Below are 24,861 nucleotides of genomic sequence, written 5' to 3' on the forward strand. Positions count from 1 at the left end.
ATGTAGGCAACCAACTAAAATATGGGACCAATACGTTTATTGAGAAGTCACAATACTGCTCCAGATGGCGGTTCTAATGTAAAAAGTAAAATGTCCTGCTATGGGGTATATAATGAAGTAGAGATGGTGTGTGGATGGCTCATGGGGATGTAGGTAAACCCTTTCAGGGGGCCCCTTGAAGTGCGGTTCTTTACCAGCATGTTACCCCTGCTGCACCTATGGTCTGCAGTCAGGCAATCTGGGTGAAAAACATGTGGTATCCTGGGTGACAGAGTAGCGGTGACCTGCACAGGTGATTATAAAAAGATTACCTTATGGTAGGGAGAGCTTGGCTCTAAAGCAATGTCTATGGAGTAGGAGATTTACCTTCTGGGTTTAGTTGCCCCTTGTGGTACCATAGGTGGATCAGTCAGCTCTCAATCTGGGCTCTGCTACCCGGAGCGGTGCCTCACCACTTCCTGCTGTGGACAGACACTGTTGTGTATGCTAAGTCCCCATGCTCCCATGAGGAGCACACTAGCAGTCAGTGTACAAGGTCTGATGTGGAAGAGCGGTGATCTCCTGGACAGGCTGTGGGCTGTGGGTCTCGGAGCCTCAGGGTTCCATGAGATCTGGGCGTGCTAAATGCTTACACTTCCGATGGCTCTATAAGCTGGGTAGCTGAGGAGATGGTGTGCTGGTGTATGTAAAACAGCCACCGGGTCCGGTTCTCGGCTGAGCTGCTGCAGGAAAAGTCAAGCAAGTCTAGGTGATGGATCAAGAGGGTGTAGCGTTTAGGTCACCAATGCGTTTCAGCCTTTAGACCTTCTTCCAGGATTTACTGATGTGATGTAGTCTGACTGCTTTATGCTAGGGTTCTAGGATTAATTTGGGTCATGTGTTGTTCTGCCAATCCATGGTGTGTGGTTTGGCTCTGGTGGGTGTATCAAATGTCATACCCTACTCAGACCTTAACCAATAGGGTGCTGATGGGTAATGTCTATGTCTCCTGCTATAGACGGATTATGGGAATGTCATAGTCTATGTGGTTTAATGAGATGATACTGTGTTATCTATCAGGAGGTGGTGCCTACAGTATTAAAACGGGATGTGTATGATAGGATTGGAAAAGGCTACTAGCCACTAGGAGCAGTGGTATAGGATGACTGCAAACAATGACTGATGTGTATGTCAAAAGGAGGAACCGTAAGTCGAAATAAAATGTAGCTGTATTAGTGGGAGGCATAAAGGTAGCGGGAAGATATAGCCTTGATGTGATGTTATTGTTGGGTACCTCGAGGGTGTATAGTTGGAGAACACTCAGCCAGGTGCAGACCACACAGAGGTGTGGAAGAGGCAAACAGGTAAATATATAATTAATAAATTAATAAATAAATATATAAATATATATAATTATATATATATATATATATATATATATATATACTGTATTTGAATAGAAAATTGTAGGGGGGGATTGGGAAAAAGGTACATGACTGGAATGGGATGTTGCCTAAGGTATAGTGGTATGGATTAATGGAACAACGCCCCAGGATTAGTGGGATATAGACCACTCAAAATCTCGGTGGGGTGGATGTAGGTAGATTGTATGGTATGCAGACTTTGGGCCTGATTCAGAGCTGCCCGTAAGCGGCCGCTCATTCGCTCCGAACGATGATCGCACAACTGCGCATGCGTATGGGTCGTAATGCGCATGCGCCAACCAGTCAGTGCGGTCGGAAATCGAGCACTCGCAAAATAGCGAATGCCTGCTAATTTGAGTGACGGGATGAGGCGTTTGTGGGTGGTAACAGGGGAAGGTGCTTGAAAACGGGGAGTGGTGATCCGAACGCAGGTGTGCCAAACGGTCAAAATGGGCGTTTTAAGGGTGTACATAATTAACAAAGCAGCGTCATCTTGGTTGTCTCTTAGCCTGAACTGTTCGCATAATTGCGGTAGGACAATCCAACCACAAGCACTGCGAGCAGTTCAGACCCCTTTCGATGTACTCGATTAATCTAATAAATAGCGGAGATGACGTAGGATGCGAGCGGCCAGGGGGCATCTTTACAAAATAGCGAGTGCATATTTTGTTCGCTCGCTCAGACATAGAGGCGTCAACAGACCGCAAAGAGCGAGCGCTCAATTTAAATATCCGGCCCCTTTTTCTGAACGAGCGAGCGCAAATAGTGTCCGGCTCTGAATCAGGCCCTTTGTGGTAGTACATATAGGTGCCATCTGAAGTGAAGAAAGGGCTATGGAACTGGTAGCAAAGGCCTAATAGGTGAGGATGGCTAGTTGTTAAAATGGCAGAATAGATTGTATGAGATGAGTGTAAAGTGGTTTATTTAGAGATAACCAATTTTATTTCATTGTCTATATTGAGACCATGTGGGGTGACAGTTTCTAGAATGATGATCCATCTAAGTTCTATTTTATTGAGCTTCTTAATGTGGTCAACGCCTCTCCAGTTTTCTGTAATCATCTTGATTCCGATGAAGGTGAAACCTCTTGTGTCACTATGGTGCTGTTCAAGGAAATGAAGGGGGATGTTGTGATTAGAGACTGAGGGCCTGATTCAGACCCACTCGCAAGCGCTGAGCACTCGCAAGCGGGTCGATGTTGGCCAAGTGTGCATGCGCACGAGGGAACCGGCTCCGTCATGCGCATGCGCGAGACCCGAATAGTGACAGGCAAGCCGTCGCTATGGGTCTCGTTACAAAGGGGGTGTGCTGTCGATGGTGAGTGACAGCACGCCCCCTTTGGTGGGCGTGCCAGGGTCCTTGCTGCCCAGACGGAGGCGTTCTCATGGGAAGAGCCAAAAGCACCCCAGGGCTTGCGGAAGACGAGACCCTACCACAAGGGTCTCGTCGCAAGCCCGATGGTCGTGATGGTCTTGACCATCGTGACCATCTTTTTGGCTGCTCGCTATAGCTGTGGGTGGTTACCCACAGCTATGCGAGTGGCCAGGAGGTCGCTCTAAAATTCAGTGGGACGGCCCTGATTCAGAGCGAGCGCTCTGTCAGAGCGTCCGGCTCTGAATCAGGGCCTGAGGCCGTTAGAGTATGTGTTTGGTTGAATGCAGGAAAAGGAAGGGTTGATTTGTAGTAAATTTAATTTAAGTTTTGGATTCCGAAGCAAATTTATGAGGGAGGAGGGGAGAGCATGGGTGAACAATATGTCCCATGTTTTACCAACAAAATCAACTTGGTGGTTCAAAATATTTTTTAAAATGAAAGGGGCATGCAGGAGATGCTGTCTGTGGTCATAAAAATATCTGGACATTTTCGGCATATTGAAGACTTCAGCAGCTGTGGCAGATCAATTACCAGCATGACACACCAAGGAAGAGAACGACACTGCAGTGGCAGACAGGATGGCAGTTTAATAAACTATAAAATTAAAAATGTCCTTTAATATTGCCCCAAATAGCACATAATGCAAAGAAAAGAGGTGGAAGATGGAATTGTCCTTGTGCCCTCCCACACCCAACCCCCTTATGTTGTATATATTAAACAGGACATGCACAGTCAGTGGCGGGCTGGGCCAGGGGGCAGGGTGCCATGTGCCCCCGGGCCGCAGCGTCATGCGGGCCGCGGGCAGTCTGTGTCACTGAGACACAGACTGCACCGCGTGTGTAGCGCTGACCGGATGGAGTTTGGTCAGCGCTACACAGCACAAACACACAGCCGCCGGAGCTGGCAGCTGTGTGTTTGCTTTAGCAGCTGATGAAAGTCAGACAGACTCTCATCAGCTGCCGCTCCCACTGCCAGAGCCGGACATCTTCCAGCTCCCGCAGTGGGTAATGGGAGTGACGCGTCACTCCCACGACACGTCACTCCCATAATGCAAAGCGGCGGAAGGAGGAGCTGATCTCGGCGGCGGGACCAGGAGCAGGAGCGGTTGTCAGGTAAGTCTGGCACTATAAGGAGGAGACCACGATTGGGGGCACTACAAAGGGGGGGACTACTACTACTGGGGGAGCTACAAGGGGGGGACTACTACTACTGGGGGCACTACAAGGGGGGGACTACTACTACTGGGGGCACTACAAGGGGGAGACAACTACTGGGGGCACTACAAGGGGGGTACTACTACTGGGAGGACTACTACTAGGGACACAACAAGGGGACTACTACTAGGGGCATTGCATAGGGGGGAGGGGACTACTACTAGGGGCACTACATAGGGGGGAGGGGACTACCACTGGGGGCACTGCATCGAGGGACCACTGCTGGGGGCTCTATATAAAGGGCTATAGTAGGGGTTCTGCATAGGGGGAAGACTACAACTGGGGCCACTATTTAAGGGGCACTGCATAAGAGTTACCACTACTGGGGGAACTATATAAGGGGCTTACTACTGGGGGCACAAGGGGCACTGCATAGGGGGATCACTACTGGGGGCACTACTCGAGGCCTGCATAAGGGTGTCCTCTCCAGAGGGGGGGGCGCTGTAGCATGCACGTTCTTTCGGGCACCCTGGCTACACGCTACTCCTCTGCCAGGGCCGCCTGCATGCATTTGCCCCCCAGGCTAAAAGTTGCCAGCCTGCCCCGGTGCACAGTTTAACAAACCAATCACTTCAGTGACAGGGACTGCCAATTGTGGCTGAAGCGATTGGTTTATTTGGGCCTCCAAAAACAAGCTACCAATGGGCAGCTTACATTGCTGGCAATGATCTCTACATACACAAACTGGCTTTACAACATAGGTAAGATCAGATGTTGTAATTGTCATCATCATCATCCCCATCAGTGTGTACATCGTCTTCTTCACACAATATCAATTCGTCCCCACTGAAATCCACCATTGCAGATGTATTTGTATTTTTTTGACTGAATTGCTGGTAAAGGTCTTCCTCATGGAATTTGTCATTCATTTTAATGAACGTCATCTTTTCCATATTTTGGTAACCTCCTACCCTGATCACTGACAAGGTTCCCGGCTGCGCTGAAAACTCTTTTAGAGTACACACTGGAGGGTGGGCAACTTAAGTAAAGCAAAGACAGTTTGTGTAAGGGACTCCAAGTTGCCTCTTTTTCCTGCGAGCAGTGAAATTAACATCCTGACATACCTATTTGGATGCTATCCTTAAAGTAATCATCCACCATTCTCTGAATGGTCACTGTATCAGACAAAGTCACGGTAGACAGATCACTAACTGTAGGCAGTTCTTTCAGACCCGACCAGATGTCATAAGGTTTTGCTGACTAATCTTCATAAACAGCAGTGGGTCTCTTTGGAAAATTTAGTTTTTTCCTGGCAGCTACAGAAACTGAAGGAAGAGATGCTGCCATGTCACGTGCCGCTTGAGCTGACAATTTTTGCACCAACAGCTCTTTGCATCTTTTCAGTTTTGTGTCTGTTGGAAAGAAAAACACAACGTATGACTTAAACCTAGGATCAAGGACCTCATTCAGAGTCAGTCGTTGCAGCCGTACGGTCGTACGCATACGATGTTTTTGTTTCTGCACATATGCACGGTTAGCTGTGCGCATGTGCGTATGAGCTCTACCGATCAAAAATACTGTCGGTTGTAGAGCTTCCGACACGGAAGTGGATTGCTAAAGTTGATTGACAGGAAAGACCGTTTGTGGGAGTATACGGGGGTGGTGGTCTGCAAACGGAGGCATTCTTCAGCGTTTCCAGACGTTTTAGGGGAGTGCATAAATTACCTGCTTCGTACGACCAAGAATTGCGGATGCATGACAACGTCACTCTACGAACAGGATGATCGTCCAGGCTAAGGTAGGCAAGAAGCGTCCGTAAGCCACAACAGTACAGTCGTTAATCTGATGTTACCTGCGATGTTTCTATTTGGAACCACACAAACCAAGCGGCTAAAATTGCTGCATTGTAACTATTAACACTGCTAATTACCTTGTAACTGATTTCACTTGCGTGTGCATTAGGGAGTTCGTAACACAAATGTTTATTTGTGCTTTTTAAACATTTTTTTTGTAAAACAGTTTTTAAAACATCTATCATTGTGTTTTGCGTAGCAGCCTTTTCAGATACCATACTTTTTAAACCTTGTATACATTGATATAGTTAAAGATAGACAATTTTGTTATTAAAATTTTTTATTTATTTGAAATTTGCCTTTCAGCACAATTTAAATAATAATTGTTATGGCAACATTTGCATATAATTAAAATAATAAAAAATAAAATAAAAAACATAAATTTGTTTAAAAAATAAAAATAAAAAAATAGCTTGAGACATTGGTGACAAGAAATATGGGGACTGGACAACAAGTGAGGGAGGAGATATCCAGGGCTACTTTCATCATTTGGGCCGGCTCAGAGGAAGAGGTAAGCTATGGACAGCCAACTGGCGTGTAACATGCCGACTGGCCTGGCCAGAGGTAGATGGGATTTCCACTGGCCTAGGCATAGGGCTCTCCATACTTGCGGGGGTGGCTGTTGGGCTGCCAGAGGTGGTGGTCTTGGGAGGAAGGGAGTCTCGCTCCATCATGGCAGGTGGGTTGGCCTGCTCCTGGGTATTGGCCAAATGATCTAGGGCCCCAGCAATGGTCTCCAGGGCCACCGCCACCCTCACTAGAGTGGTCTCCATCCTCAGAAGAACACATGTGTTCTCCTGAGTTTGGGAGACCAACCTGGTGAGGAGAGGCACTGCTCGGTCTGATGGTTGCCCTGGAGTAGACTCCACAGGGTCCCCAGATGGAGTACTTGGATCCTGCCCTGCAGAGTCTCCATCTGTGCTGGACCGAGACCTGACCTCAGGAGCAGGCACTACCTCCTCTGAGTCTGGAATTAAAATAAAAAACAGTATTTTTTACCATAAAAAAATGCATACACGTTTGAGCTTTATACTTTTTGGCTTCCCAAAAAAATGTACCTTCTTGCACATGTGGAGCGTTGAAGTCGGCCATGTCAGTGTCCATAGTGGACACACCAACTACCTCCTCTCTCGTCACACATCCCAGAGCCAACGTCTCCAACCTCGTCAAGGCCAGCTCCTCAGGTATGGGACCACCACCTGTAGCCGCAGCATGGTCCACCCTACTCTGTAGCTTCCTCTTCAGTTGGTACTTGAAATCCATCCAGCTCTCAATGGGATTTCGCATTTTTTAAGGGTTAGTTTTTTAAAATAAGATCAAGCTTTTGACTTCAGTACACTCACAATATCATTTTCTTACCGTTTTTTAACGACTTTCATGGTTCTGTAGGTTGTCCCCACAGCATTAACAGGCCTAGATATCTCCTCCCAAATCCTGTCTTTGGCTCCAGCCCCCAAATTTTTTGGGGCATGGACAAGGTTCTCCATTGTCATGGTCACCAATGTCTCAAGCTCGATCCGTCAAAATGGAGGGTTTCTTGGCCTTGGCCTATTTGGGCCCGCCTCCTCCTCCTCTACTGGTGGAATTGGATTCCCAGCACCTACAACATTTTTAAAATTAGATAAAATTAAAAAAGTATATTTTTGGAAATATGAACTGTTCTTTTGTTGTTTCAAAAATGTGATTTGCACTTACCTGCCTCAGTTGGCATCTGCTCACCATGCTCCTCGCTTGACATTTTTCAAACCTGTGAGAGAGCATGAAGAATCTTGTTTTTGCATACTTTTTTATAGATGTGAGCGCATCCCTGGATTGGTTACCCGTGCATCTTTATTTCCCTAAGTACAAATGCACACCTTTCCTGCATTCCGTAATCACTGCGTGGGTTGGGCTAGATGTGAGCGCATCCCTGCATTGGTTACCCGTGCATCTTTATTTCCCTAAGTACAAATGCACACCTTTCCTGCATTCCGTAATCACTGCGTGGGTTGGGCTAGATGTGAGCACATCCCTGGATTGGTTACCCGTGCATCCTTATTTCCCTAACTACAAATGCACACCTTTCCTGCATTCCGTAATCACTGCGTGGGTTGGGCTAGATGTGAGCGCATCCCTGGATTGTTTAGCCGTGCATCCTTATTTGCCTAAGTACAAATGCACACCTTTCCTGCATTCCGTAATCACTGCGTGGGTTGGGCTAGATGTGAGCACATCCCTGGATTGGTTACCCGTGCATCCTTATTTCCCTAACTACAAATGCACACCTCTCCTGCATTCTTCAATAATTGTGTTTTTTTTTCAGTATTTAAGGCAAAGCCAAATGTTCCCTTACTTGTGGGTTGTAGTTGCCGTGATTTGTGGTGCAGGAAGGGATTGTTAGTGGTTACATTGTTTGGAGTTGTTTTAGAGGTGCTTGTGTGAGTTGTTTGAGAGGTGCTTGTGTAAGTTGTTTGAGAGGTGCTTGTGTGAGTTGTTTGAGAGGTGCTTGTGTGTGTTGTTTGAGAGGTGCTTGTGTGAGTTGTTTGAGAGGTGCTTGTGTGAGTTGTTTGAGAGGTGCTTGTGTGAGTTGTTTGAGTGGTGCTTGTGTGAGTTGTTTGAGTGTTTTCTTTTTGTTTTTTTAATTTTTGTAATTTTGGGTGGTGGTTTTATTTTAAGTTTTTTTTGGGTGTTGTATTTTGTTTTTATTTTTGTGTTGGGTGTTGGTTTTATTTTTTTTTGGGTGTTGGTTTTGTTTTTATTTTTGTTTTGGGTGGTGGTTTTATTTTTATTTTTGTTTTGTTTTGTTTTTTTTTATTTGTTTTTTTTTGGGTGTTGTTTTTTTTTTTTTTGGTGGTGGTTTTTTTTGGGGGGTTTTGGGTGGTGGGTTTTTTTTTGGCAAATTTGTTTGGAGCATACATTAACGCAAACCGGTTACTTGTTGTGTTTGGGTGGCCGTGCTTTTGTAGGCTTAAAAAATCAATGTTATTAGAAGACTCAAGTAAGTGTGCCAGCCTACTGCATTTTTTGTTTATTTTTATTTTGTTCTATAAACCGAAAAAAAAACATTATTTTTTTAAATTTAATCTGTTTTTTACTAATTTTTTAAAGGTGTTTAACAGTCCAGTTTGTACTTGAATCAGGTGTCTATTTAGACAAACCTAACATTTTTTTTTAAATGCTGTAGTTTTTTGTGTCGTTTTTTTAACAATTAATAATGCATTTTGTTTAAATTTTGGAAATGAAAATAATAAAATTACCCCAAAATAATATTGACCAATTTAAAAGTTAATGTTTGTTTTAACAATAATAGTAGTAATAGTGGTTTTTAATAAAACAAATAAAAAATAATTTTTCTTCCCTTAAAAAACAACCGTAGAACAAATACACCTATAGTGATTTCCGAAGATGGCACTGCCTGATCCTGTAAGAATATGCACCATTATTATAAAGCTAAGTATTTTTGAAAAAATAATCAAAATCCATTCTCTAAAACCCTTTTTTTTTTTTAAATAACTTTACAGAGCCATGTTGGACAGCTAATAGTGGCCATGTTTCCCCCCAGCAACTTTCCTCAGCCTCCTCCTGGGCGTAGGCATAGGAGGTGGGCAAAGGGCCAAGATATATAGAACACATGTCACCCTTTTTGGAATGCCTGATGATGTGGTTATAACCACTTATCGCCTGCCTCCAAATATTATCCTAGATGCTCTTTCAATAATAAAGAATGATCTAGAAAGTCAGATTCACATTACTACAGCAATCTCACCACTTACACAGTTGTTAGCCTCAGGGTCCTTCCAAACCACTGTGGGGCTGGTGGGTGGCCTCTCCCAGCCCTCATTTTCACGGATCCTGAGGCGTGTGCTAGATGCATTCTTCAATCATATATCACATTTTATTAGTATGCCTTTGGATATGGAAGCCCTTGATGTGGTAAAGCAGAAGTTTTTTGAAATTGCAGGCTTTCCACACATCATAGGTTTAGTGGATGGCACTCACATGGCACTCACATAGCACTTCAGCCCCCTGCATAATATATAGGAACCGCAAACATTTCCATTCCCTAAATGTAATGGTGCTATGTGATGCCTCCCTCCAGATCCTCTTCCTGAATGCCAAATTCCCAGGCTGCAGCCATGATGCATACGTGATCCAGCATTCAGGGATTTGGCCAAAATTAAGCACACTGCAAGCTGGTGACGCTTGACTTCTTGGTAAGTAAAAATCCAGTATGTAGCTATAGTAATAGTGTAAACATGTTTTCATGGTCAATTTATGTATCTTTTGGTGTCCCATTTCCATCAGGTGACAGTGGATATCCCTGCACACCCTTGCTGCTGACTCCTTATTTGACTCCCACACCAGGGCCAGAAACTCAATATAATGCCGCATTTTCTGCCACCAGGCAGGTGGTGGAGCACTGTATCGGCTTTTTAAAGGGCCGGTTCCGGTTTCTCCATCACTCTGGTGGTGCACTCATGTACTTGCCGGATATGGTTTCTCACATTGTGGTCCTGTGTGGGATTTTACACAACATTGCAATAAGGAGTCGAGTACCCATGCAGCCAGAGGATGCCTTGCCAGAGGATGGCCCCCTGGAGGAAGGTGTTGTGATGCTGTCGGGGAGGGCCAGACGCGATTATGTTGTTTCACGTTTTTTTAGGTAAGAATATTTACCTGTTTTTTTTTAACACTTATGGATATGTATTTTAATGTGTACCTAATTTTTTTTTCTTTTCCTACCAACAAAATCACACTTCACAAAACTGCAAAACTAATGGAACCCATTGGCAATACCTTGTATGTTTGTGGACAACTAACAAATTTAGCACGGATATACCCCAACATGTTTAGTTAATTTGCCTTTTGTTTTATTAATTTGTATGTTTTCCAATCAAAAATCTGCTTGTTTTTTACTATTGTTGTTTATGTCTGACTAAGCCAGATGTTCTCTTTGGCAAAACCCTGAGGACATTTGTTATGTGTGATTCTGTTCTGAAATTGTTTTTACGAGTAAAAGCCTGTTGGCAACATGTTTGTTATTTAATAAATTTTTAACATTAAATACAAATGTTTTTTTTTTATGAAAGCCATTTTAAGGTGGATAATGTATACCAACCCCTAAAAAAAAGATACAATATTACTGCAAAGGTTCTTAAGGTTTACTAATATATTTTTGCATTTATTACACTATGGAAAGGCACCTAGCCTTGTTCACAAAGAAATTGAAATGCAGAATTACACCCTTTAATTTCTTCAAAATAAGAGGACAAATGTTTGAACAACAAAAAATGTAATATAAGATAATATTATTTTGAAAAATGAACAAATATGATAAACAAAAAACTAAAACTGGAGGCACCTACTGCTGCCTCCAAACTCCCCACAATTCTTTGGAGGCAGCAGTAGGCCTGCATTAAATAGCCACTTGTGCTTTGCAGCTCCTCCCTTATTTGCCTCAGGATGTGGGTTAGATCTGTTGACAGAAACAATTTTTTTTGTATAAATACTTCGTAAAAATTACAAACATTTGAACATTACACATTATTCAATATACCAAAAAGTGGGTAAACACAATGATGTTAGGGTATGTTTGAAAGTTTCTGACACACAACATTATTAATAGGTTTATACTTTTATGGTGTAAAAATAGTTGGAAACCCTAACTATGTGGAATAAGCCAAAAACCCCTATGATGATGTTAAAAATAATGGGAGGTGTATTCCTAAGTCATGATGGCCCTATCCTTAAAACACAATGCACATATTCACTTCTAGAATGTTCTTGAGAATCCTAAAATACAATGTGTTTGTTTGCTATGGCAAACATCACTTTTCCTAATGAAGTTACATCTTAGTACATTTTAAACACAGTGTCCACAACATTAACAAGGGTAGTCTGGTTCCTAGCACCTTGCCAAGTTGTGTGACATGTTTTTTAACATTCAAAAATACTAATCCTAATATAATCATTTTTAAAAAAAAATACAAAACATTTTTAAAAGCCCAAAAGAGCTACATTTTTGTGGTCCCCCCCCAAAAAAAAGGCCCAGGCATAAAACATAAGGTCGCAATTTTGTAAAACAGCAATGATTTTGACACCCATACTGAAATTAAAAAAAAAAAAACAACGCCCAAAAATGTTTACAAATACATGGATAACAACAACAGCAAAAAAAAAAGCATATTACAAAACACATACCCTCAGAGTGGTGTGGCACAACCCCAGATGTCGCAGGAGATGCTGCAGGAGTTGGTGAATAATCTGGAGTTGGGGGAATGGTGGGAGGGGAAATAGAGCAGGAAATTTCCAAGGGAGGGGATATTTGGGAAATTTGGGATGAGTGGGCACGGGAGGGAGGAATACTCGGGGAGTATTGGAAGAGGGAGGGAGGGTTTCTGGGGGAGTATGGTGGTGGGGAGGGAGGGCTGGGTTCAGCAGATGGTGAATGTGAGGGCTGCAGGTTGACACCTGCATTTCTTTGAATTCTTCGTGCCCTTCTCTGTCTCCGCTGTGCATCTAAAATGTAAACATAAAAAAATATATATATTAGTTTTGAATTTCAGCTACACAATACAAGTACACTTTACACATTCAGGACAATAGGGACAACATACAGGAGGGTTTTTTAACATTGACTAAAATAATTGGCAAAGGAACATACATTTTTAACAGTCCACTAATTATTACTTTTAAACAAACGCATACTTACGTCTGCGTAGTTGCGCCCGCAAATTCATCAGAAGTGCAGGCGACCGGCGGTGCAGATCAGACCAGCGCCTCTCTAATTGCGCAATATTGCGCCTGTATCCCGCACTTCTCAGCATTCGCCTCACCACCGCATAGGCCGCCCGCTTTATGCAGTTTGAAATGGGCGGCTCTGCGGACGTAATCCACCTGTCCAGGATATTCACCAGGACCAGCAATTCTCTCCTGGTAAAGGCCGCGGCTCTCATGATGGCAATGGCTGATTTTTCAGAAAACATGATATATACATGGGGTAAAAAAAAAGATGATTGGGTAAAATATTTACACAGTTTCCAAAAAAAATCACTATTGGCCAATTCTTTAATCATGTGGCCTGAAAAATAAGGTCACATTTGATTGGCTACAACACGCAGTGTGCAATTGCAAACATAAGAGTGCAAATGATCCTAACGCAAAATGAACATGTATTTTTAAAGATAACACACTTATCAACAGTACTTTCACAGATAATAAATCTTACTTTGTTTTTTAAATTGTGTTAAAAAAAAAGAAAGGAGAAAACCCATGAAATGAACAATAAAGTTTATTGACACATGATAAAAAACTTGTTTTCAAGAACAGCAAGAGTTAAACACTCTTAATTAGATAATTGACAACAAGCTCATAACAAGCTGATCGATAGTCCATGTAAACATGACATGTGACCATCAAAACAACACATATGGCCGCAGACATCAGAACATAATTAGCATACGACTGACAGCGCCTGACTACGATTGTTTTGTTCGTTCGATCAGATCAGTCGGTAGCTAGAGGAGGTGCAGTGCTAACGAATGGGCATCACTTTGTTTACGATTGACCTGCCGTGCGATCGGAATTTGCGGTCGTTGGCCGTACGACCATGCAGCCGCAACGACCGACTCTGAATGAGGTCCCAAGTGTGGTCGCCAAAATATAGTGATCTGATTTCAAGATTTCAAGACAATGACAACCCTTGGATCCTGGTGAAGCGAATGAAGGGCTTGATCTACAGGTCCAACATACTTAGCAGAATCGCTACCTTTTTGCTCCTCCTTCAGTTTCTCCAGCTGCTTTTGCAAAAGTGTGATGAGGGGAATGACCTGACTCAAGCTGACAGTGTCTGAACTAACTTCACATGTGGCAAGTTCAAAGGCTTTGAGAACCTTGCACAACACGGAAATTATTCTCCACTGCGCTTGACTAAGGTGCTTTCCAGCTCCTTTTCCTATGTCAAAGGCCATTGTGTAGCCTTGGATGGCCTTTTGTTGCTCCATCATCTCCTGAAGCATATAGAGGGTAGAATTCTACCTAGTTACTATCTCTTGCTTCAGCTGATAGCAGGGCAAATTCAACAGTACTTGCTGGTGCTGCAATCTTTGACATGCAGTTGCTGAATGTCAAAAATATTCAGAAATTTGTCGGGCCACCGAGAGAATCTCCTGCATTCCCCTGTAATTTATTTAAAAATGTTGCACCACCAAGTTATTTGTGTGAGAAAAACATGGGATGTGTTCAAATTTGCCCAGATGTAATGCTCTCACAATACTGGTAGCATTGTAAGAAATCACAAATCCCAAGGAGAGTCCAAGTGGGGTAAGCCATTTAGCAATGATTTTCCTGAGTTTTTCTAAGAGGTTCTCAGCGGTATGCCTCTTAATGAAGCCACTTATACAAAGAGTAGCCTGCCTCTGTATCAGTTGTCTTTTGGTAGATGTTGCTGCTGCTGTTCTAGGCAATACATGTACCCAGTGTGCTGTCAAAGTCATGTAATCCTTAGTTTGCCCTGTCCCACTTGTCCACATATCAGTGGTCAAGTGGACAGTGGGTACAATGGCATTTTGGAGGACACTAATAAGGTTTTTTTTAATGTCCTTGTACAGACTGGGAATTGCTGTTCTAGTGAAGTGGAATCTAGAAGGGACATGATAGCGGAGACACAGGACCTCAATTACCTGTCTAAAACCCACAGCATTAATAGTGGATACTGGATGCACATCTAATACCAGCATAGCTGTTATGGCATCGGTAATCCATTGTGCAACTAGGTGACTGCTGTAATACATGTTCCCTCTTGCAAAGGATTGTTTGACAGTCAATTGTTTTGTTAAACTACTAAACGTAGTCTTGTTTCTGGTCCCCTTCTGGAATGAAGATCCGCTCACAAAAGCAGCAGCAGCAACAGGCGTAGCACTCAAGGATCCTTCTGAGGAATCATGGATAGGAGAGGAGTCAGTAATTCTTTTGAAATTAGATGCAGGACTACTTCCTATCATGATTGAGGATGTTGTTGATGATGCAGGTGTTGATGGTTGAGATTGCAGGCACTTCAATCTTACAGAGAGAAGAGAGCAGCTAGGTGATGCTGGACTGATTGTTAAATTTTTAACCAAAGTTTCTGAATATACTTTTCAATTTGATGAATGTGCTGCAAGTGACATAACAGGTATGAGGTTCCCAGATGGTTGAGGTCCTTAACTCTACTTACCCTTGCTTTGCAAACATTGCAGATGGCTTGACAATTGTTGTCAGATTTGGGTGGAAATAAATCCTGCTGGTGCAATTCCACATAAGGATCCTCGTTTTCTACGTCAGCATGTTGACTTGTGCTGCTCCACATTTGCAGAGGGTACACAAATGGTGAAAGGAGGATCCTCTTCAAGTACAGTATTGAAAAGGTCAGGATCACACATATCAACAGCGGACACACTTGGACTCTCCTCGGGGATCTGTGACTCTTCTGAGCACACAGTTGGTTCATGTGTCTTAGCGATTTTAATTTTTTTGAAACTTCTACAGAGAGAACGGCTTACATCATCATAAGATGCAGAACCACCAGTCACAAATAAAGGCTAAGGCCTTATCCTTTCCTTGTCACTTCGTGTAGTAAATGGCATATTGCCAATTTTTTGTTTCTCTGCAGCTAAGTTAGTTTTTGATTTTTTTGTCTTTAAAACAGTAAAACATTGTTTGATTTTACATGCCCTGACTTAAGCCCTTGGACATCGGCCTTCATCATTACTGCTGGCAGCACTAGTATGTGGTTCCTGCTCTCCTCCATATCAACAAACTTACACTGCAGTCTGACTGGCAGTGTCACCAAACAATAATAGCATAACTACTAACTGGCACACACACACAAAAAAAATACCTTTTTATTTTTTGTGGAACACTAATTTATTTAACTAGTTCTTGTAACACTGGGGAAGAGCATCCCTGGATGAGGCAGCAACCCCTTGATGAACAACACAGCAACCCTTTATGGACAACAAGGCACCCCTGTGGAGCAGCGGAGTGTGGACGGACCACCTGCAGAGTCACAAATATGTGGATGATAAACTGCGGTCTGGCCAGCAGTGTCACTGAACAATAATAGCATAACTAGTTACTAACTAGTACACACACACAAAAAAGATTTTAATTTTAACTTATATTTTTTTTACACTGGGGAAGAGCACCCCTGGATGACATAGCACCCCTTTATGATGTGCAGTCCTAGCCCCTGGATGGACAGGACAACATAAGCACCCCTTTATGGACAACACAGCAGCAGCCCTTATGCACTGCAGCTCCTGCCCCTTGATTGACAGGACAACAGTGAGTGACACAGCAGCACACCCCACTTTATGTACAGCAGCCCCAGCCTGACAACACTGCTCCCTTGAACAATAAGTGACAATGACAAGTTACTGACAACAACACACAACACTGATTGTACCCTAGAAAAACAGAGTACGTCTGCTCTGTACACTCTCCACAGCCAGAGTGAAAATGGTGCCGATCACCGGGACCTTTATAGAATCCAAAACCCTTGAGAATCCGACAGCAGGAGGATGATGTTTTTGCTTCGTTTTCAAATCCGAGTCACGCAGGAAAACCCGGATCTCGCCTCAGATCACGAAGATCGGTTGGATCCGATTCTCATGGAACTGGACCCGCTCATCTCTAGTTATGATGTACTAATTTATTGAGAATGTTTTTCAAATGTTCTGCAATTCTGATTTTAAGGGGTCTTATTATCCCCCCAATGTACTGTTTTTTGGAAGGATGCTGTATGAGATATATCATATGACGTGTTGCAGGATATATGTTTCTTAATCTTGTAGGTTTTACCTGTCTTTGTGGAGGAAAAGGTGGTGTTGGGTTTTTTACTTCTGCAGTTGAGTGTTCTACAATTTTTGCATACTCCGCAATAGAAGAACCCTCCGTGGTTCTGGTGTTATAAAGTGTACTTGACTTTTCCTGCAGCAGCTCAGCCGAGAACCGGACCCAGCAGCTGCTTCGCACACCGACCCGGCGGCTGTTTTACATACACCAGCACACCATCTCCTCAGCTACCCAGTTTATAGAGCCACTGGAAGTGTCAGCATTTAGAATGGCCAGACCTCATGGGACTGTGAGGCTACGAGACCCACCATCCACAGCCCGTCCAGGCTTGGACACGGCATACATTTTTTGTGGAAATCACAGTTCTTCCACATCGGACTTATTACACTGACCACTAGTGTGCACCCCCAGGACCGTGGGGACCTAGCACACAAAACAAGAGTCTGTCCACAGCAGGACGTGGTGGGGTGCCGCTCCAGTTAGCAGACCCCAGATTAAGAACTGCCTGTACCACAAGGGGCAACTACATCCACAAGTTGAATCTCCTACTTCATAGACATTGCTTCAGAGCCAAGCGTTCCATACCAGTAGGTAAGCTTTTTATCACCACCTGTGTGGGACGCCGATACTCTATTATCCAGGGTGCCACATGTTTTTCACCGAGATTGCCTGACTGCTCACTCTAAGACTGTAGACCATAGGTCCAGAAGGGGTAACGTGCTGGTCAAGAACCACACGTCAAGGGGCCCCCTGAAAGGGTTTACCTACATCTCCATGAGCCAGCCACATACCATCTCTACTTCATTATATGCCCCGTAGCGGGACATTTTACTTTTTGCATTAGAATCGCGCCATCTGGAGCAGCATTGTGACTTCTCAATAAACGGATTAACCCTATATTTTCATTGGTTGCATTTTTCCACGCTACACCACACCCATTCACCCCTCTTCTCCTCTCCATTTCTGTCTTCCCACTCTCTCTATCCTCAGCCCACATCGTTCCTGAGAGAGCACAACCTTCTCCTCTTTTTCACATTCATTTGCATGGATTGTCAGTATACATGGGCGGATTCTTCCATTAGCATAAGGAAGTAAGTAGCCTGCCACGGCTGAACAGAAGAGCGGCTGTGGATGTGTTTAACTCAGAATCAGGCCCTTAATATGATTGTTGTGTTAGTTGTTGTTAAGCTCAAAGGTTAAAATAAATGTATTTTTTTTTCCATCTATCTTAGTGCAGGCCCTCTCTTCCATTGTCTCTAATAAGAGATCCAATTATGTCAGGTTATCACTCAGGAACATCTCTAATTGGGCCTCTTGGAGGTACTGGGTATAATCATACATGGAATCACAGTAGTATCATGAAATTTGTTTGCACTTAATTTTATATATAATTAGGGGTGAGCGGGTTCGGATTTCTGAAATCCGAACCCCCCCGAGCCCCCCCGATCCGAGTCCGATCCGAATCAGGCTCGACTTTTCCCGCCTGACTCGGATCTGAAATCGAGGCAAAACGTCATCATCCCGCCTTCCGAGTCTCGCAGGTTTTGGATCCTATATAAGGTACCCACGTCGGCGCCATTTTCTCACTCGGCTGTGGACAGTGAAGAGGGAGGGTGGGAGTTAGGGCTGTGTAGTGTAGTGTAGTGTAGTGCTGCTGTTGTCCACTACTTCAAAGTCCATAGGGGCTGGCTGTGTTGTGCTGTGCTGCTGTTGTTAATAGGGGCTGTGTCCACTACTTCAAAGTCCATAGGGGCTGGCTGGACTGTGTTGTGCAGTCAGTTCTCCATAGGGGCTGTGTCCACTCCAAAGTCCTGTGCAGTGTCCCAGTCCTAAAGAGGTGCTGTAGTGTTGTCCAGGGGGTGCTCTGTCCATCAGGGGTGCTCCCCCCAAGTGCTAAAAAAATAATATATTTTCTGTGTTTGTGAATTGTGTGCGCAGTAGCCGCACGTGCATCAACAAAGTAGTGCCAAGCGTGCGCCTGTGTCATAAGTAAAGGGCCGGCTGGCTTGACCGTTAAAGGGTGCTGTAACCCCCGAAAGTACACTCCAGTCCAAACCAAAAAAAAATTATTTTCTGTGTTTGTGAATTGTGTGCGCAGTAGCCGCACGTGCATCAACAAAGTAGTGCCAAGCGTGCGCCTGTGTCATAAGTAAAGGGCCGGCTGGCTTGACCGTTAAGGGTGCTGTAACCCCCGAAAGTACACTCCAGTCCAAACCAAAAAAAAAATTATTTTCTGTGTTTGTGAATTGTGTGCGCAGTAGCCGCACGTGCATCAACAAAGTAGTGCCAAGCGTGCGCCTGTGTCATAAGTAAAGGGCCGGCTGGCTTGACCGTTAAAGGGTGCTGTAACCCCCAAAGTACACTCCAGTCCAAACCAAAAAAAAAATTATTTTCTGTGTTTGTGAATTGTGTGCGCAGTAGCCGCATGTGTATCAACAAAGTAGTGCCAAGCGTGCGCCTGTGTCATAAGTAAAGGGCCAGCTGGCTTGACCGTTAAAGGGTGCTGTAACCCCCAAAGTACACTCCAGTCCAAACCAAAAAAAAATTTATTTTCTGTGTTTGTGAATTGTGTGCGCAGTAGCCGCACGTGCATCAACAAAGTAGTGCCAAGCGTGCGCCTGTGTCATAAGTAAAGGGCCGGCTGGCTTGACCGTTAAAGGGTGCTGTAACCCCCGAAAGTACACTCCAGTCCAAACCAAAAAAAAAAATATTTTCTGTGTTTGTGAATTGTGTGTGCAGTAGCCGCACGTGCATCAACAAAGTAGTGCCAAGCGTGCGCCTGTGTCATAAGTAAAGGGCCAGCTGGCTTAACCGTTAAAGGGTGCTGTAACCCCCAAAGTACACTCCAGTCCAAACCGAAAAAAAATTATTTTCTGTGTTTGTGAATTGTGTGCGCAGTAGCCGCACGTGCATCAACAAAGTAGTGCCAAGTGTGCGCCTGTGTCATAAGTAAAGGGCCGGCTGGCTTGACCGTTAAAGGGTGCTGTAACCCCCGAAAGTACACTCCAGTCCAAACCAAAAAAAAAATTATTTTCTGTGTTTGTGAATTGTGTGCGCAGTAGCCGCACGTGCATCAACAAAGTAGTGCCAAGCGTGCGCCTGTGTCATAAGTAAAGGGCCTGCTGGCTTGACCGTTAAAGGGTTCTGTAACCCCCAAAGTACACTCCAAACCAAAAAAATATATATTTTCTGTGTTTGTGACTTGTGTGCACTGTGGCTGCACGTGCATCAACAAAGGAGCAGCGCCAAGCGTGCGCCTGTGTCCCATAAGTAAAGAGCCGGCTGGCTCATTTCTTAAAGGGTGGTGTAACCCACAAAGTGCACTACTCTCCAGCAAAAATAAAAAAATATTTTCTGTGTTTGTGTGCGCTTTAGCCGCACGTATATATATCAATATAACATAAATGGAGGACCAAACTTTCTCTGATAAAAATAAAATAGGGAAAGATCAAGAACCACTTAGTACTAGTGCTGTTGCTGCTGCTGGGAGTTGTTCATCATCCCAGAGAGGAAGTAGGAACATCACTACTTTTACTAAACAATTGACCCTCCAACAGTCCCTAGCGATGAGGATGAAGTACGACAGCAGTCATCCTGAAGCAAAACGTATAACTGAGGCCTTGACTGCTATGTTGGTGTTAGACGTGCGTCCAGTATCCGACATTAGTGCAGTGGGATTTAGACAATTGATGGAGGTAGTGTGTCCTCGGTTCCAAATCCCGTCTAGATTCCACCTGCATCCTCAAAGCAGCAGCGACAAGCGTGCATCTGTCTGTTAAAGGGTGGTGACACCCTCAAAGTGTGCTACACAAACAATTAAAATATTGTTCTTTTTTTTTCTGTCTTTGTGAAATGTGTGGGCTGTAGCCGCACCTGCATCCTTAAAGCAGCAGCAACAAGCGTGCGTCTGTCTGTTAAAGGGTGGTGACACCCTCAAAGTGTGCTACACAAACAATTAAAATATTGTTCTTTTTTTTCTGTCTTTGTGAATTGTGTGGGCTGTAGCCGCACTTGCACCCTCAAAGCAGCAGCGACAAGCGTGCGTCTGTCTGTTAAAGGGTGTTGTAACTCTCAAAGTGCTCCAAAAAATCAAAAAATTTTTTTTAATGTGTTTGTGACTTGTGTGCGATGTAGCCACACTTGCATCCTCAAAGCAGCAGCGACAAGCGTGCGTCTGTCTGTTAAAAGGTGGTGACACCCTCAAAGTGTGCTACACAAACAATAAAAATATTCTTCTTCTTTTTTCTGTCTTTGTGAATTGTGTGGGCTGTAGCCGCACCTGCATCCTTGAAGCAGCAGCGACAAGCGTGCGTCTGTCTGTTAAAGGGTGGTGTAACTCACGAAGTGCTCCAAAAAATAAAAACTATTTATTTAATGTGTTTGTGACTTGTGTGCGATGTAGCCGCACTTGCATCCTTAAAGCAGCAGCGACAAGTGTGCGTCTGTCTGTTAAAGGGTGGTGACACCCTCAAAGTGTGCTACACAAACAATAAAAATATTCTTCTTTTTTCTGTCTTTGTGAATTGTGTGGGCTGTAGCCGCACCTGCATCCTTAAAGCAGCAGCGACAAGCGTGCGTCTGTCTGTTAAAGGGTGGTGACACCCTCAAAGTGTGCTACACAAACAATTAAAATATTGTTCTTTTTTCTGTCTTTGTGAATTGTGTGGGCTGTAGCCGCACCTGCATCCTTAAAGCAGCTGCGACAAGCGTGCGTCTGTCTGTTAAAGGGTGGTGACACCCTCAAAGTGTGCTACACAAACAATTAAAATATTGTTCTTTTTTTTTCGGTCTTTGTGAAATGTGTGGGCTGTAGCCGCACCTGCATCCTTAAAGCAGCAGTGACAAGCGTGCGTCTGTCTGTTAAAGGGTGGTGACACCCTCAAAGTGTGCTACACAAACAATAAAAATATTCTTCTTCTTTTATCTGTCTATGTGAATTGTGTGGGCTGTAGCCACACCTGCATCCTTAAAGCAGCAGCGACAAGCGTGCGTCTGTCTGTTAAAGGGTGGTGACACCCTCAAAGTGTTCTACACAAACAATTAAAATATTGTTCTTTTTTTTCGGTCTTTGTGAAATGTGTGGGCTGTAGCCGCACCTGCATCCTTAAAGCAGCAGCGACAAGCGTGCGTCTGTCTGTTAAAGGGTGGTGTAACTCTCAAAGTGCTCCAAAAAATAAAAATCTATTTTTTTTATGTGTTTGTGACTTGTGTGCGATGTAGCCGCACTTGCATCCTCAAAGCAGCAGCGACAAGCGTGCGTCTGTCTGTTAAAGGGTGGTGACACCCTCAAAGTGTGCTACACAAACAATAAAAATATTCTTCTTTTTTCTGTCTTTGTGAATTGTGTGGGCTGTAGCCGCACCTGCATCCTTAAAGCAGCAGCGACAAGCGTGCATCTGTCTGTTAAAGGGTGGTGACACCCTCAAAGTGTGCTACACAAACAATTAAAATATTGTTCTTTTTTTTTCGTTTTTTGTGAAATGTGTGGGCTGTAGCCGCACCTGCATCCTTAAAGCAGCAGCGACAAGCGTGCGTCTGTCTGTTAAAGGGTGGTGACACCCTCAAAGTGTGCTACACAAAGAATACAAATATTCTTCTTCTTTTTTCTGTCTTTGTGAATTGTGTGGGCTGTAGCCGCACTTGCATCCTCAAAGCAGCAGCGACAAGCGTGCGTCTGTCTGTTAGTTGGTGGTGTAACCCTCAAAGTGTGCTCCACAAACAATAAAAATATTCTTTTTTTTTTTCTGTCTTTGTGAATTGTGTGGGCTGTAGCCGCACTTGAATCCTCAAAGCAGCAGCGACAAGTGTGCGTCTGTCTGTTAAAGGATTACATCGGTGACAGCATCCAAGTAGGCATGTCAGACAATCCGTACCTGTACTGGCAGGAAAAAGAAGCAATTTGGAGGTCCCTGTACAAACTGGCTCTATTTTACCTGAGTTGCCCCCCCTCCAGTGTGTACTCCGAAAGAGTGTTTAGTGCAGCCGGGAACCTTGTTAGCGAAAGGCGTAGGAGGTTGCTTCCACAAAATGTGGAGAAGATGATGTTCATAAAATGAATGATCAACTCTTCCAGGGAGACCAGCCTCCAGAACGTACAGAGGGACCTGTGGTTCCAGCAGGGACGAATTAATACTCTGTGAGGATGAGGATGTACATAACACTGAAGAGGGTGAGGAATCTGTGGATGAGGAGGATGAGGACGACTTCTTGCCTCCGTAGAGCCAGTTTGTGCAGGGACAGATTAATTGCCAGCTTGTTTTGTGGGGGCCCAAACGAACCAATCATTTCAGCCACAGTTGTGTGGCAGACCCTGGCGCTGAAATGATTGGTTTGTTAAAGTGTGCATGTCCTGTTTATACAACATAAGGGTGGGTGGGAGGGCCCAAGGACAATTCCATCTTGCACCTCTTTTTTTTCTTTGCATTATGTACAGTTTGGGGCCTAGTTTTTCAATGCCATCCTGTCTGCCACTGCAGTTTCACGCCTAGATGGGTCACGTGTTTGTGCCGCCCACTCGTGTCGCTTAGCATAGTCATCCAGCTACCTCGGTGCAACCTTTTGGACATAAAAACACTATTGTGAGGTGTGAGGTATTCAGAATAGACTGGAAATGAGTGGAAATTAAGGTTATTGAGGTTAATAATAGCATAGGAGCAGAAAAACCTACAAATTCTGTGATTTTAGCTGTTTTTATGCTTTTTTTCAAAAAAATACAGATCCAAAACACAAAACCCAGAACCCAAAACACGGAAGGGTGGTTTTGGCAAAACCAATCCAGATCCAAAACACGAAGAAAGATCCAGATCCAAAACCAAAACACAAAACACGAAAAGTGGCCGGTGCACACCCCTATATATAATACAGTATATATATATATATATATATATATATATATATTCATGTTAAATAGTGGCTTTAAATGTTCTATAGGAGTAAATAAAAATCTAGAAAATGAAATGACATTTTTTTTTTTAGCTGCCAAGCATGCTTCAAAATTCTAATGGCCACTTTTTTATGGTACTCAAAGTCTCTAGGTATGCACATTCTGTATTGGGGCTAATGCAAGAATTGCAAATCATAGGTGCCAACATTTACTGTAAGCTGCAACCTCCCGGAGGGGGCAGCCAGGTGGGAGGTCCAGGGGGTGTGGTGCCAAGATCATGTCATCGTGGCCCCACCTCCATTATATAAAGCTATGAAATTCTGCATTGTAAAGATGGGTGCGGGGCCATTGACATCACAAGGTGGGTGCGGGCCACACCTGGGTGTCACCTGGCTGTGTCCCCTGTTTCCAGGCACTGCTAAGCTAGTAGGGATGCTACTGTGCGGGGCCACAATGATGCCATTCAATGCAATACAACATGAGCATCGGCAAACCGTTTGGACTACCATCTTCTAGAGTGGCAGTGAGGGGCATGTGGAAGTCTGGCCTAATCTAGTCAGAGTCTGAGAGAGCCACCTGATATTCAGGAGTCTCTCAGGCATTCAGAAAAGTAGGTAAGTGTTTAAACTGTGTTTTTTCTGTACTGCTATACGGTGTAAAATTGCATACATCACAGTTATGCAGGCATCCATGGTTTGACAAAATAATAAACTCTTAACAACTACGACTTGTTAGAAACTCAATGTGAATGATTAAGAAGTGTCATAACACTTCTATTTATACAGTGGTGTTTTTCCATGTTTGAAAGTTAATAGGAATTCTTCACTGTAATACACTGAAGTGATATGGTGTCTACACATGGTACGATTAAAATGGAAGATATGAATGATAACGATATTGATCATATCGTTATCATTCATATCATCCATTTTTTGGTGGCCAACGACCTGCGATGCGTGGGCACGCCTGGACGATAACGATATCGACCATTGCCAGTGCATGAAGGCCAACCTGGTCGATATCGATGATTACGGGTCGTTGTAGTCGTTGGTGGTTACATGGTGTGCTGGCGGATCGATATCAATCATCCAGCACACCCGGAAGATCGTACCACAATATCGTTAACATTGTCGATCGTCCCGTGTGTATGAACAAATATGCAAATATGCTATTTGTGAATATTGCATAATTAGTATCAGCAGCTCTGCATATTAAGCTAATTACAAGCTACACCTATGATTTTGGTATAAATTGCATCTAATGGTGCATACACACGATCAGATTTTCCCTTCAGATATGAACGATAATGATTTTAAAATCGTTCAGTCGTTCATATCTGATGGAAAATCGTTCATATCTGACATGCCTGAACGATGGACGAT

Source organism: Taudactylus pleione, unplaced genomic scaffold, assembly GCF_031769625.1.
Source record: "Taudactylus pleione unplaced genomic scaffold, aTauple2 ptg000018l, whole genome shotgun sequence".
NCBI classification, from domain to species: domain Eukaryota; kingdom Metazoa; phylum Chordata; class Amphibia; order Anura; family Myobatrachidae; genus Taudactylus; species Taudactylus pleione.